Source organism: Mycteria americana, chromosome 14, assembly GCF_035582795.1.
Source record: "Mycteria americana isolate JAX WOST 10 ecotype Jacksonville Zoo and Gardens chromosome 14, USCA_MyAme_1.0, whole genome shotgun sequence".
Classification (NCBI taxonomy): domain Eukaryota; kingdom Metazoa; phylum Chordata; class Aves; order Ciconiiformes; family Ciconiidae; genus Mycteria; species Mycteria americana.
The window spans coordinates 4416755-4430017 of NC_134378.1; the positions used below are offsets into that span (position 1 = coordinate 4416755).

The 13263-nt window shown below is 42.0% G+C and overlaps 1 protein-coding gene across 1 annotated transcript in view; it reads left to right on the forward strand.

The window, feature by feature from the left end:
* GSS (glutathione synthetase) overlaps window positions 1-13263 on the forward strand; it is a 496957-nt gene that overhangs the window by 346701 nt on the left and 136993 nt on the right. The gene's annotated exons all lie outside the window — the stretch shown is intronic.

Here is a 13263-nt window from a genome sequence, read left to right on the forward strand (position 1 = left end):
TGCAGACTTTAATTTACAGAAATTAGTTCCTTAAACTGAAATTAGTTTAAATCCATGAATTTTGCAGAACTTGAGGAAGCCATAGTGCATAAATAAAACAGTAGCACTGAGTTGGAAGAGGTTGAATGTACAGGACCAGCAAGCAGGTTTTCTGCAGAATTTTTTGGGGCTGGTCTCTTTCAAATGGAATAATTTAGCAGCATATAATGCATTCATATTCAAAGTGCCTTGCACACGTTCCAAGTTACTCCCTGCCAAACCCCTTTACGTTGCTTCGAGAAAGTGCGAAAAACTCTTCAAATGTTATAGATGGGGCGATTTGGTTGCAAAGTGACTTGTTTAAAGCAGCGAGGAACATCTGTACCAGAGATGGTACTAGTATTTGAAAATTCATTGATCTTTGCTTAGATTTCCTGAAACCAAGTCCAGTCCAAAGAGACCCTGGGCATCCTGTCTTGAATTCTGTTGCAAATGCTATTGTTGATGTCAATGAATTTTGCATCAGGTCCAAATGATCGTGTGATATAATGCATTGAATTTTCATTGGCTTGGGTTTTTTAAACTCATATTTCTGGAGATGCAGAAGTGATTTGTGCCTGTATGCAAAGGAATTTTTATATGTAATATCTTTTTGGAAGTTACCTCAGGTAACATTTGTATTAAGAAACAACTTGGCTTTGCAGTGCTGATTTTGAAAGCTGTCTGTGCATTTTCTAGCAATTTTAATGCTTTGAAAACTTATCAATCCTATTTATAAAGGAAAAGAAGATAGAAACGCTGTGTATGCCAAGTTTGAAGTGGCAATCAAAAAATTTATGTAGCTATAGCAAGTGTTGCTTTCCTATTTTTGTGGTATAGCATCGGTTTGTAAATGTAAATGAGCGCCTCTTTCTAATTTATAACGTTTTACTCTTCAAATAAAAGTAAAACTATTAATGCCAAGCATATAATGCGAATGCTCCGTTGTTCTTTGCTGTTGCAGTGGCATAGGCTTTGGTGGGCACCACCCTGTTCCTTTACTCCTCTCAAAGGCGTACTGCAAATAAAAATACTGCAAATAAAAAGAGTGGAGTGCAGCAACAGGGATTGCCCTTTGGCTCTGCAAGAAAGGGCGCTTTCCTGAGGACACTATCTTTAGTCCATCTCTTAATTCTGCCTGTCAATGAAGTAGATGCTACCGGAGCTTTAGTTGTAGTTCTAGTTTTCAGGAATATCTCCCTTTCGTGGTCTTTCACAGCTGAAGTTCTGGCCAATCCCTCCCCACTGTGTGCTGTTTCTGATAAAGCTTAACCAAAACTGCCTCCTAATTCTTTGTTACCTTTGAAGCAGCCTCATGAAGGAAGTGAACTTAACCCTAAAATAAGGGTCCGCTGTGCGTGTGTAGGATGTTTTTCCATTTCCCCTATATGTGTGTAATAATTGTTTGGAAGGTGTGCACGAGAGGGCCATGGGAGACTACTCACCCTGTGATGAGCACCGCATGCCATTTAAGGTTTTAGTAGCCAGGACATGCTTTTCTATTTTCTGGTTACAGTGAAGCAAACTAAACATATATAAACTTAATTAGGACACTTAGTAGTGGGGCAGGTCACTGGGTGAGGCCAGGCTGTAAGTGCAAAAAAGATGGGATGTGTGTGGAGACATCTGACAGTACTTCGCACAGATCAGACCTCAGACATTCATTGTAAGTTGCTTGTTTGCTATTACCCAAACATGGGAAATAAGCTAAGGATTATTTTTTTTCATAAGTGATACTGTATTGGTGGGCTTTTTCTAACTCCTGAATGATGAAAGGATCTTAGCACTCTGATCCCTTCTTATAACGCTGTCTTCATAACCAAACTGAAGATTTCCAGTTGTGTAACACAGATTGTTATATTGGTATTCATTTACTTTTACTGCCTGTTCTGCTGTTCTTCATCTTTGGGTCCTGTCCCTATTCTTGGAAAAAGAGCTTTTCCGTGATGTCGTTTTACGATGTAGAAGTGTCCTGCCACGCTTGCTTCTCTTCAGCATCGCAGCCGTCCTTCACACCGGTCGCTCTGCCTACCCCCCCTTGCTCCTTGTGTTCACCAAGCATCCTCTCTACCCCAGTTCTCCTTTTAAACCAATTTCTTCTGTGCTTTTTTCCCTGTGCTTTCCATCGATTAACTAATCCAGAATGAAACTACAAATCGGTAATGTTTATTTTTTGTGTCTCTTGCTTATAATGCACAAAAATCCATCAGAGAGAATGCAACATCTGTGCAGTTCTTCATTAGCAGCTATTTGCCGCTCTTGTAATGCGGGAACAAAGGGACGTCCAAGAAATTTGGAAGGTAGTGTATTTAAAACTAATAAAAAAGAGCACACGTTTTACTTGTGCCATTCTGTCTTGAGGCATTTCAGGAAAATAACTTAGTAGGCTTGGCAAAAGATTAGATGTTTACTTGAAAATCCACAGTTAAATTATGTAGGATAAAGTTCTAGAAGAGAGATAAGCTGCCTGCTTTAGGACATCGGCCAACCATTCATTGCCTGGGGTTAGGCACTGCCTTCCTCCCCATGAGCCTTGTAACTGAATAGAATGATCTTTTGCTGGTTGCTTGTACCTTCCTCTGTAGCCAGCTCCTGTTGGATGCCGAGTACTGGACAAGCTGCTCCATTGTTTTAATCCAATATGTTACTCTTACTTTAGTTTACCTAAGTACACCAATTAATTGGTCATAAAGTTGTTCAGGCTTTTCATTAATAGGGAACGTGAGTGATTTACAACCCACGGGAATATTATATTGGATGAGCTGTGGAGTTTAGTCTAGCTTCTTTCTGAAAGACTCTGTATGGTTATGCCGCTTGCATAGCAAAGAGCTGCGCTGCAGCCATTGGTATTCAAGGAGTGCTACCCAAAGGGAATTTTTTAAAAATAATGATGGCGTTTCATCCTTTTCTTCCCCTCTTTCCTTAGCACTTTGCCTACATGATGATTTTGACGGAGATGTACGCGGCACAGGGCTCCCTCCCCCTTCTCGCTGTACTTAGGCTTATTGTTACTGCGGCGAAGGGAGGCTGTTGCTATGAAAAGGAGGAAGGTTACTAGATCACAGCCCTCATAAATATCAGATGAAACCAGCGGGAAGGAATTTAGGTTGGGAGTAAATGACACAAAGCCCTGTGTTGGTTTTACACGTGCGGGGGGAAACCTAAACAATCAATCTTTCTGTGCTGACAATTGAATATTTCTTCCCTGTGCTTTACTATGGTATTGCTGTTCCTATGGCAACCAGGGAGATTTGCCGGCTGGCAAACCCTCCCACGGCAACCCCAGGGAAACGGGTGTTGGCCAAGGCTTCTCGCTGTGCCAGGGATGCTCTGGCTATAGTCTCCAGAGGAGGAGCTGGCCCCAAGTCTGTAGGATACTCCTTATGAGCGACGCTCGGCCATTGCATCCCGTGGGTCAGTGCAGCTCACGATTTGTGTGCCGCCTGTTAAGGATTTAGGCTGAAAATTGAAATGAAGTTATCGGGACTCCAGTTTCAGAGTAGAAGGTAAACATACAGAAGGGCTCAGAAGCCATGACTTGTCTTTCGTACACACAGTTTTGTGGTATTTTTAAGAAGGTATTGTTTCTCTTCACATTATGTGTGACGCACTGTGGTTGCAAGCTCGGCCACCTCCTTACCTTATGTCCTCCAAATTGTTTCGTTGATCCATGTTGTTTCTAATAAACTGCAGTAATACCCAGCACGCATTATCTTTGGATGCTAGGGAGTGTAAAAATTAGGCTTAATAATTTAGATCCATGAATTGCCACTGGAAACAGTCTGGGCAAGTAAAGTCAGAACTGTGCTATTCTGTTTTTATACATCCTCTGTTAAGAAAGGAAAAGAAGTGCAAGCTTTTCTTAATCCTGTCTCTGTAGGCAGCCAGCGAGACGTCTGGCTGACAGTTGTACCAAGGGAGAGGGAAAGCTTTCCATAAGCATGACTTTGTCAGCGCTTGGATGGGTGTAGCAGTCCTGGCAGCTCCGGGCTGACAGTGGGGAGATGTGCTGTCAGGTTGGGTTCCCTTTCCCCTCCCTCCTGGTGGTCTCAGCATCACAGCCGTGTCCTGATGGTTGCTTTTACCGTGAGACTGGACAAAAGGGAATGGTTTTTAGACTATAAAATCAGGCCTGTGAACTTGTATTGCAAAAGGACTTTGGGGTTTCTTTATCTCTGGGTAGAGAAGGACTTCCATATCACCACAACCCACCAGTCATGTATCGGTAAGGAACTATATTGCATTTGTGCTATGACTGTAGTATTCTGCTCTCCACATAATTTCCCTATTGCTGGACATGTTGCTGAATGAGGGGAACTGGCGGAAAGAAGGGTGTCTTGCTAAGCGTGTCTCTGTTTCACTGGCAGCAATGAACGAAGTGTAAAATAGTCACTAAAGAAAAAGTTGGTTTGGTACAAAACGATATCCTCTGTTTTCTTGTTGAGGAAAGAAGGTAAAATAGAGATTAAAAATGGATTGTTTTCCTCCCAGCACAACATTCGGTAATATGAAGGTGTGAACTGGTGTTTGTAATATTCAGGAAAAGCTGGCTACTTGACAGCAGCATGAACTTGCCTCCTCCCATATGCTAATCCAGTCTAATGTGGTTTTGTAAGAGACAGGTGGCATTAAGAAACATTGATTCTTAGCAAAGCACTCAAATTCTTAATGTGTACCCAACTCTCTTCAGGCTTGGTCTAGAAGTGTCACTGGTTATCAGACTACCGTGCTGTGGCAGGATTGAAAATGCTCTGAACAACCCTAATCGGTGAATTTGGACATATCTATTGCTGCTCCTAGATAGATTCTGGAGGCAGAGGCCCATGTTAAAAACAAAAAAACCCCAAAACCAAACCAAACCAAACCACCCCCCCACCCCCACCCCCCCCCCCCCATCAAACAAAAAAACCCCAACCTGGAACTTTAAGTTGCTTGGTAGCAGCTTAGATGTGAGTGTTCTGTATTCATATCTGATTGACAGAAGCAGCAAAATCTCAGAGGTCTCAAACTACCCAGATGTAAATGTGCTTTACAAGCAAACGTAACGGGGATCTTTACTCAGCCCCTTGTGGAATACTTTTATCTCTCGGTACGGTTGCCATTTTGAATAGTTTGTATGTTCTGTGGGTCATGCTCAGGAAAGTATCCATCCACAAATGATTCCTTTAAAGCAGCGCGTCTGCCTATTGACTGTGGTGTTGAAGCGGTATTTATTTCTGCTAGACCTGGAGGGCTCCTCTGGGTGAAGTGGCAGGGTAGAAACCACGGCACTGGGAGCCGAGTTCTTTCAAGCAGAGGTGATTTGATTATGATCTTTCTGGATGTTCTCACTCTGCCTGCGTCATTGAGACAAGGATGAGAACTGAGGGGATGGATGTGGTACTTGTCTGAAACAAGCTTTCAGCTAAGTCTGCATGCTGGTTGAACAAATCAGTAGGGCCTGTGATTTCTCCCTACTGAGTAGAAAAGAGACAGATTCAGGTACTGTGCCAGCCACTTATCCTCCTCTTCCAGTCACAAATGTAAAGAGATGTTCTTTTGCTCCCTGTATCCTGCAGAGATTAGAGAGTCCAAGAATTAACCCAGTCTGAGTACTTAGAGTTGCAGCAGGATTCACTGCTTGTTTTTGCTGACAAAACCTTGAACTAGTCATGTAATCACTTGTGATCTCATTTAGCAATCTGTACGGGGATGTACTAGGGACGTTACTTATTAGCACTTATAAAACATTTTCAAGTGATCAGAAAACTAAAGCTGGAATTTCAGCATGACATTTTGTCAGTCCCTCTCCCAACACAGGATTAAGTCTGCCTAGTCTTCATAGGACCAGCCTGTTGTTGGGGGGGAAGGGGGGAAAAGTCCAGTGCTGGAGATCCGGTAGCCTTCTAGCCTTCCCAGAAACTGGTCCCATTGCTTGGCTCTACTTTTAACGAGAGATTTGTAAACATCTCCCCTCTGCTGTGGTCCTCCACAGTTAGTTATGAAAGTGCTTCTAGATGCTTCCAAAGCTTTCAGCATCGTGCTAGGCCACGTTTTGTTTTGAAGTGTCTGATGCTTCATTAGGAATTTCTGAATAATTGTTGGGGAACTACTGTATTTACAAAATAATTAAAAAGAAAAAAAAAGGGCATGTCTGAAATGAACAAGTTTCAGAAACAGGGTTTAGAAGTCTATCTGACAAGATACTGTCAAAAGCCTCACTGGAGTCTAGATATCTAACTTCTGTTATTCCTTTATCCAACAGTCTGTTACATGGCTATGGAAAGAAATCAGATTGATCCTTGACAAATCTGTGTTGGCTGTTACTCATTTCCTTATCATCCAAATGCATATAAGTGGTTTGACTATACCAATATGTGCTATCGCTTTGAGGAGGAATTTTAAATTAAGCCAACTGGTCTATAATCAGCTGGCTTTTTCTTTTTTTTTTTTTTGATAGGTACTATGTTTACCTTTGTGCATCTTCTAGATTCTCATCAATCCTCTAAGTTTTATTAAAAGAAAACAACGAAACCACCAGTTCTGAGAATTTTATCGGGTCTAGCCAAGTTACAGACATTTGACGTTTCTAGAGATGTTCAACTATTTTTTTTCCCCTATTTTACCTGCTACCATAATACTGTTGGTTTTTTTTTACTAGCTTCTGTAGTGTTACCTTTTTACTGCAGTACGGTGTTTTCTTGACAGCTTTTATAACCTTTCTTTAGTTATTTCTGTGCCACTGGCCTTTCTGATTTTGGTCATCACCTGCCCCTGCTACGTTTTTGAGCTCACTTGAGCAATATGGTCCAGTTTCACCTTCTTCTTTAGTCTTCCTGCTTGCACATGAGGTCATTGAAGAATTTGTGACTGAGTTCTTTCAGTTTCTCGCTGCTATCCATTCTCTGTGCCGTGAAAGGGTGCTTTAAAGAACTGCAAGATTTCCAGAACTGCTGCTACCTTCTGGCTTGTTTCACATTATTGTGCTGTGGCACGTTATCTGCCAGTCATCTGAACCCACTGAAACCTGCTTTTTCAAAAGTCCATTGTTTTTGCTGTTGTTCTTCCATGAGCTGCGAACTCTACCAGTTCATGGTTGCTATCATTCAAAATGGTTTCAGTTTTCATATCCTCAATCATTTCCACTTCATTTGGTCAAGTTAAAGCTAAAGAGTCTCCTAGTTTCCTTTCTCCTTGTGTATCAAAACCCAGTTCCTCATATATTTATTTCCAAGCCTTTTTTTAACAGTTGGTGATGGCTTATGTTACTTTTCCAACAAAGTGGTGGTCCTATCACTGCAGTTATCCAAGCGTTGATCATGGTTGTCATCTGGGTTAAAAATATTTCTGCATGATTGATCTCAGTCCAAAGGTAAGAACCTGCAAAAACCGAAAAACATAACAGTGTGCTTGTACAAGAAATATGGTTAGCAGAGCTGTAACAGGCCGTGTAATCAGGGCTGCCCTCTTCTCCTCATCCTTCCACAGCTGTTAAAGTTGCCCAGAATAGGGAATATTTTCTGCTAAGCTGCAAAGCATCTGGATGAGGGATGATACATCATTAAGCAATGAATTTTGGGGAAACTTTCCTTCTGCAGGTGAAATCCAGCACCCATTTGTCCTCCAAAGAACAAATCCCAAACAGCCCCAGCATATAGAACTGGTTTCTACTTATGTGCTGTGGTGTGCCCATCTATGGGTTAAAATAAGAAGGTAATTTAGCTTTAAGGAGCCATAAGTGAGGATGGAATGATTGATGGGCTTTGCTAACTATTATCCGAGTTAGATTTCCAAAACAGAACAGAGGGGCTCAACCCAATATGCATGAGAGGGAATGCCTTGCAAATAGTGGGGGGATTAGAAATGTCTCTGTTCCAGCACTAACGCAGGTTTCATTAATAAGCATTTCTCTCTTACTGTTTGATCTGATTGCAGTTTAGTTTTTTTGGGTTCCTTCCAGAAAGAGCTTGTGCCTTCTGTCCCTGGCCCCATCCACCTCACCCTCGCAGGAGAGGGAGCACCTAATTAAATTTCATGTTCCAACCTAGGAACGACCTCTGGTTTTGGCTGCCGCTTCACAAAATCGTAGTGACAGAGTGAGGGGGAGATGAGAGAAAACAGTGATTCAGGCAGATGTTACAGCTTTACAAAGAGAGGCAAAAAATGGGAACACGTTATCCTCTTCTAATTGTTGCAGCATCGCTTAATATCTCACTGTTCTGGGGGGCATACAGCACTCGGGGCTTTGATTTCAGGTTAAAGATGACCATCCTTATTCTCAAGAGCATAGAGTTCTCCGTGCCTTCTCAAGGCACAGAAGGCATAGATACAGAAAATTTAGAGTTAAACGAAGAATACTTCAGACTACTTCAGAAGATCATAGGTATTCAGCTCTGTTTTCACCTTTTCCTTCACATGATGGTCCTGGTCTGCTCTTTGATCCTCTGGCAGCTAGGAAGTGCACCCATTGCTGCCTGTTAGAAGTGACATGTTAGTGGAATTACAGGAACTTCATTTCAGTTCTTGGCTGAGAAATAATGAACAGTGAGTTTAGGGAAAACCTGACTAATAAGAGACCTTAGGCAATGTGGGTTTTTAAAGCTATGTTATGTACCTTTAATCTTTCTGAGATTATAGGGTGACAGGATTTTCTAGAAATGGGCAGGATTGTTAAAACAGTGTGTGGAGATCAGCTGTGAAATGACTACTTTTATCATAACCCCTCAAAGAGAACTCTCTTTATGCTGTTGGGAGATAAGCGTAGGTTGTACCTGGGAAGTTATAATAAATGCTAATTGTGTTTAAGAATTACTTCTAAAACTGCTGCTTTTTCTATTTCTAGGGAGGAAAGAAGGGGAAGAGGGTAGAATTGTGACGCCTTTGAATGGTGACTGAGCTAATTGACAAAACATGTTATTAGGCTGTGTGTGTAAAAAATATTTTTCTGTGCTTTGTAATAGATTCCTCTAGTTTACAGAAACACGCTTTGTTTAGAAACAGCTATGGTTGCATGAGAACTTGCTTCACCCACCCACATGGTTGAAAGCACAAATATATTAAGAATAAGGAAAAATGCCACCATTCTTCATCATTTTTAGCTGCTTTCATAATACCTGCTGAGGTACATGTTTCCTTTGCTTGCAACAGATACCAAAAAGTAAATGTGTGTCCTGCTGTCGCCCAATGTGCACAGATGTTCTTGGCTATGTAGTGAGTGACCCTGCTCTGGCAGCGGGTCAAGATGTCTTCTCACAACTGGCAGTGCACGTTTGCAGGTGTCTCATGGAGGCATCTCATAATTTTCCTGGTTTTTAATCTGGGTCATGGGCAACAAATGTGACTCTCTTGGCTGATCAGTTAAGGTTTGGTGCCTGTGTAGCTTTGTCCTCTCTGTAGGTTTGATGAATGGGGTATGTAGGATACATAGACAGCCTTTAAAAAAAGGCGCTATAGAGAATAAAAGGTTGGGTCACCTTGTGGCGTAGGAGATCAAGGATTAAGAAAATGGCTTGTTCACAAATTCTACCTGTCTAAAAGCTTTACAAGACAGTAGCCTGGCAGACTGGCCTAACTGAGCTGCTTTGTCTAGCCTGATGTGTTGAACTAGACTTGCCAACACAGTCCCTTTGCTCTCTAGAGAAATGTTTGCTGTTCTTCTTATCTCAGGTTCTTAGCTGTGACAGAATACATCCTCACTCTCCTAGATGCAAGGCAGGTTTGCCCTTCCCAATAAGTAACTGAGTCCATTGCAACTTTGTGATCCTTGATGTGTTTTGTTGGAGTCATAATCTTTTTGCCCTCTTTTGCTTCCTGTACCTTGTAGTTAATTCTGATCATGAGAGATCCAGTGCTACAACAGAGTATTCAAAACGTAGGTTAGTATTAAGCTGTTGGGAAATTGGCCCCCCTCCCCTATGCTTTTCCAGTCTGCATGGATGTGATTGCCAGGAACAAATTCTTCTCTTTGGATTTTGTGGCTGTCCCAGGAGCAGGTTTTGCTCCTGTTTGTGCTCTCCCATCCTGGGCAGAGGGAAGGAAACTGCATACTGAAGCCTACTTTTGATGAAAGGAGCAGTGTCTGCAATAGCTAAATGTTCCCCGTGGGCCTTTGCAACTGTCAGGGAAAAACCAGTGTGTGTTCTTGTGAAATTCTACTTCAGGCATGTGCAACATAAACAGTGCTCCTGTTCCCATCCCTCCCTTGTGCCACCATGCCATCTGAGGAGCTTAACGAGGCTCAAGTAAGCAGGAGGCTGAGAGATGTGGCTGTCGGGATCCCCGTAGGTGGAGTGAGCTCTTCTGCCATCAAGTGACAGGAGGAAAGGGGAGCGTTGCCTATTTAATTACCTATTTGATGGTTTATACACACATCTACTGGGACCAGTAATTTTTTTACTGTAAGTTGCCCATGACACCTTTACTGCAAACGTTGTTTAAATGCTGTGAACCCCTCTGTGGGTCTCGGTGTCTCTCCAGGAGCAGCATCGCCTGCTAAAGGTGAGAGCTGGTGCCTGCCTTTGACCTACTTCTGAAACTTGTGTTTATAAATCCATCCCATAGTATTCATTCCCCTGGAGCAGACTTCAAGTAGAACGTCATTACGCATAAACCAGCTACTAGGGAAGGGAGAAAATATCGAATAGCTGATGTTAATGCATGATGCGAAGTGCCATGTGCCACAGAAATTTAAGTATTCTGTGTGGGGACTGAACGTCGTGCTTCCGGGCATAGCAGCAGCACCACCCAGTACTCGGGCTGGAGGAGGTAGACTACTTTGTAAGAATAATACATTCTAACCTATGCAGATGGACTGGAAACTATAAAGAAAAAGCTGATGGTGGTGTGGAGGAAAGCTTGAATTATGTTTTGTTGGGAACAAAGAACGAACTTAATCCAACAACTTCACTGACTGTGAAAAATACGGAAAACGAAGAGTGAAAGTCCTGGTCACTTGGGGAGGAGGGGGAACGTTCAAATTGTAGGATAGCTTAAAACTGTACCTTCTGAATTTGTGTCAGATAAAAACCAGAAAGATAGCTGAAATCCTGCCCCAGAAGTATGACTACAGTTAGTCTGTATACAGGAGTAGTGTTTCGATGGGGTCCTCCTTTGGGGAGTTATACCTACTGAATGTCAGCAATGCCATCAGTTAATTATTACAGGGGTATCAAAAGCTTTTACACTTTAAAAGCCATGAAAACTATAATTATTAACCAGTATCTGTTGCAACTTGCAAGTTCTTTGGTACAGGGGGATTAACCCTGCATGATCCTTTTGGTTTCTATACTCTGTATTAAGGCCTTCATAAAAAAAAAAAAGGAAGAGAGAAAGTTGCAGTCGCATGGCATGATGAAACATCTATGTTTAACTGTTTTTCCCAGTGCAAACTGCCAAAAGACAAAAAATTGAGGGTGTTTGCAAGGTGTAATAAACACTTTCTGTTGATGTACTGGCTTAGAGTTTATTTGAGCTTTTTTGTCATAACAATAGAAATCCTGATCAGCCACGTCTCTACAACAGGAAACTACTTATTACAAGCAGGAAAGTACAAATATAGAAGATAATTTCTCTGAGGTCTTGAGAGAAAGATAAGCGGCTTGCAGGAAATCAGGAGAAGAGAGGGTAGTTTAATGGAGGTACAGGTAGGGAGATCTGGCATTCGCAACTGGTTGAATAAAGAAATATTTTCCTGCTTTTCTTTCCTCCCTGTTCATGTGAAGAAAATAATAGGGCAAAATTCTTCAGATGTGATTCTAGGCAGATGAGTATGCTTTGTTATACAGAAGACAGTGGCAACTATGGGACCAGAAATGTAGTGCACTTTGAAGTTTATAAACCCTCCAACAGAACTGTTGGCCACAAAAGAAAATGAGACCTGTACATGCTTGTATTTTAGATGCAAGATGCAAAAATAATTTGTAATTTCACACTTTAAAATTCCATATATTTCGAATCACAAGACAATGAGAACCACGCCTACATTTTGTACTTATAGCAAACACATGGGAGGTCGTATACCCACTCCTGCTCTAGGACAGGCAGAACAAGCGGGGGGCTATGCTCTGCATTTTGGTACCTTTCCAGGTTTTAGAGAACTTAGAGCAGCTCTACAGACATTTTTAGCTGGCCAAATTGGTCATCTTGTATGACCTACTTCTCATCGAGTAAGAACAGGTTTTTATCTACACAAGTAATAGCCTGTGATCTACACTCACGTTTTCAATATAGCTGCTGCTGCTGAAGCATGGCTGACGGTAATAACATAAAGCGTTTTCAGCCTGAGATTCCTAAACTTCACTTCCATGGCAAGTTACCTTTCCCAATGTTGTTCTGTCCCTTTTCCCTGATAATTTTTGAAGCAAATAACCAACTTCAGCCAAATTTCAAATGGGAGTCAGTCCTGGGTAACGTTTTGCAAGGGTGGTGTGTGGGGGGGACCGCAGGGAGGCAGGAGACACCCAGCTTGGCTGGTACTCAGCTCTGTTGGGTTCTGCTCCAGCTGGCTCAGGTCAGTGCGCTGCTGTTTTGGGAGGGGACGGGGAGGTGCTGTAATTAAGTTGTGGGAATGTAAGGAGATAAAAGGGACAACACTTCAGAAAGCTTATATCTGCTGAATATCCCATTGTCTTTTTGGTGGTTTGTTGGTCCTGTTGTTGGCATGTTTTAATGATGCTATTAATTCCCTATTAATTAACTTTGCTTCAGACTACTTTATTGCTTCTAACAGCCCTTTCACTGTGACCCTTTTTGAGAAGCAGTCTCCTGGTTCAGCAGCCACAGGTGTGTGTGTTTTTCTATTGCTGTATGTGTACCATGCTAAAAAGTGGGAAGGTATTTGCCCTGTTCTGGTTTGCAGTCTTATGTGGCAAATGCTTTTTTGCCACACTCCAAAAGAATAAGTCTAGCTCTGAAACGACTTTTGTGGTTCTTCTCAAATTAGCTCTGTATTTAAGCACTAAGTTGCACCACATAAAAAATTCGGATATTTGACTTCATCTGTGGAGAGTGTTTGAGCGGAGTACACTCATCCTCTTGAGGACTTCTGCGCAACTGCTCCAAAAGTAGTCACACTTCAGGCTGAAATTGCTGGTTGTGAGTGTGTGGAACCAGCAATTTATAACTGAAGGGCTTTTGAACTCTTCCCAACAGTGGAGACCTTCCGCCTGTCTCTGGCTTCCTGATGAAGTAATGCTTGTCTTGAGGTATGATTCCTTATTTAAGGTCAACAAAGCTAATGCTGGGGCTGAATCTTTCATAGCTGCTGTT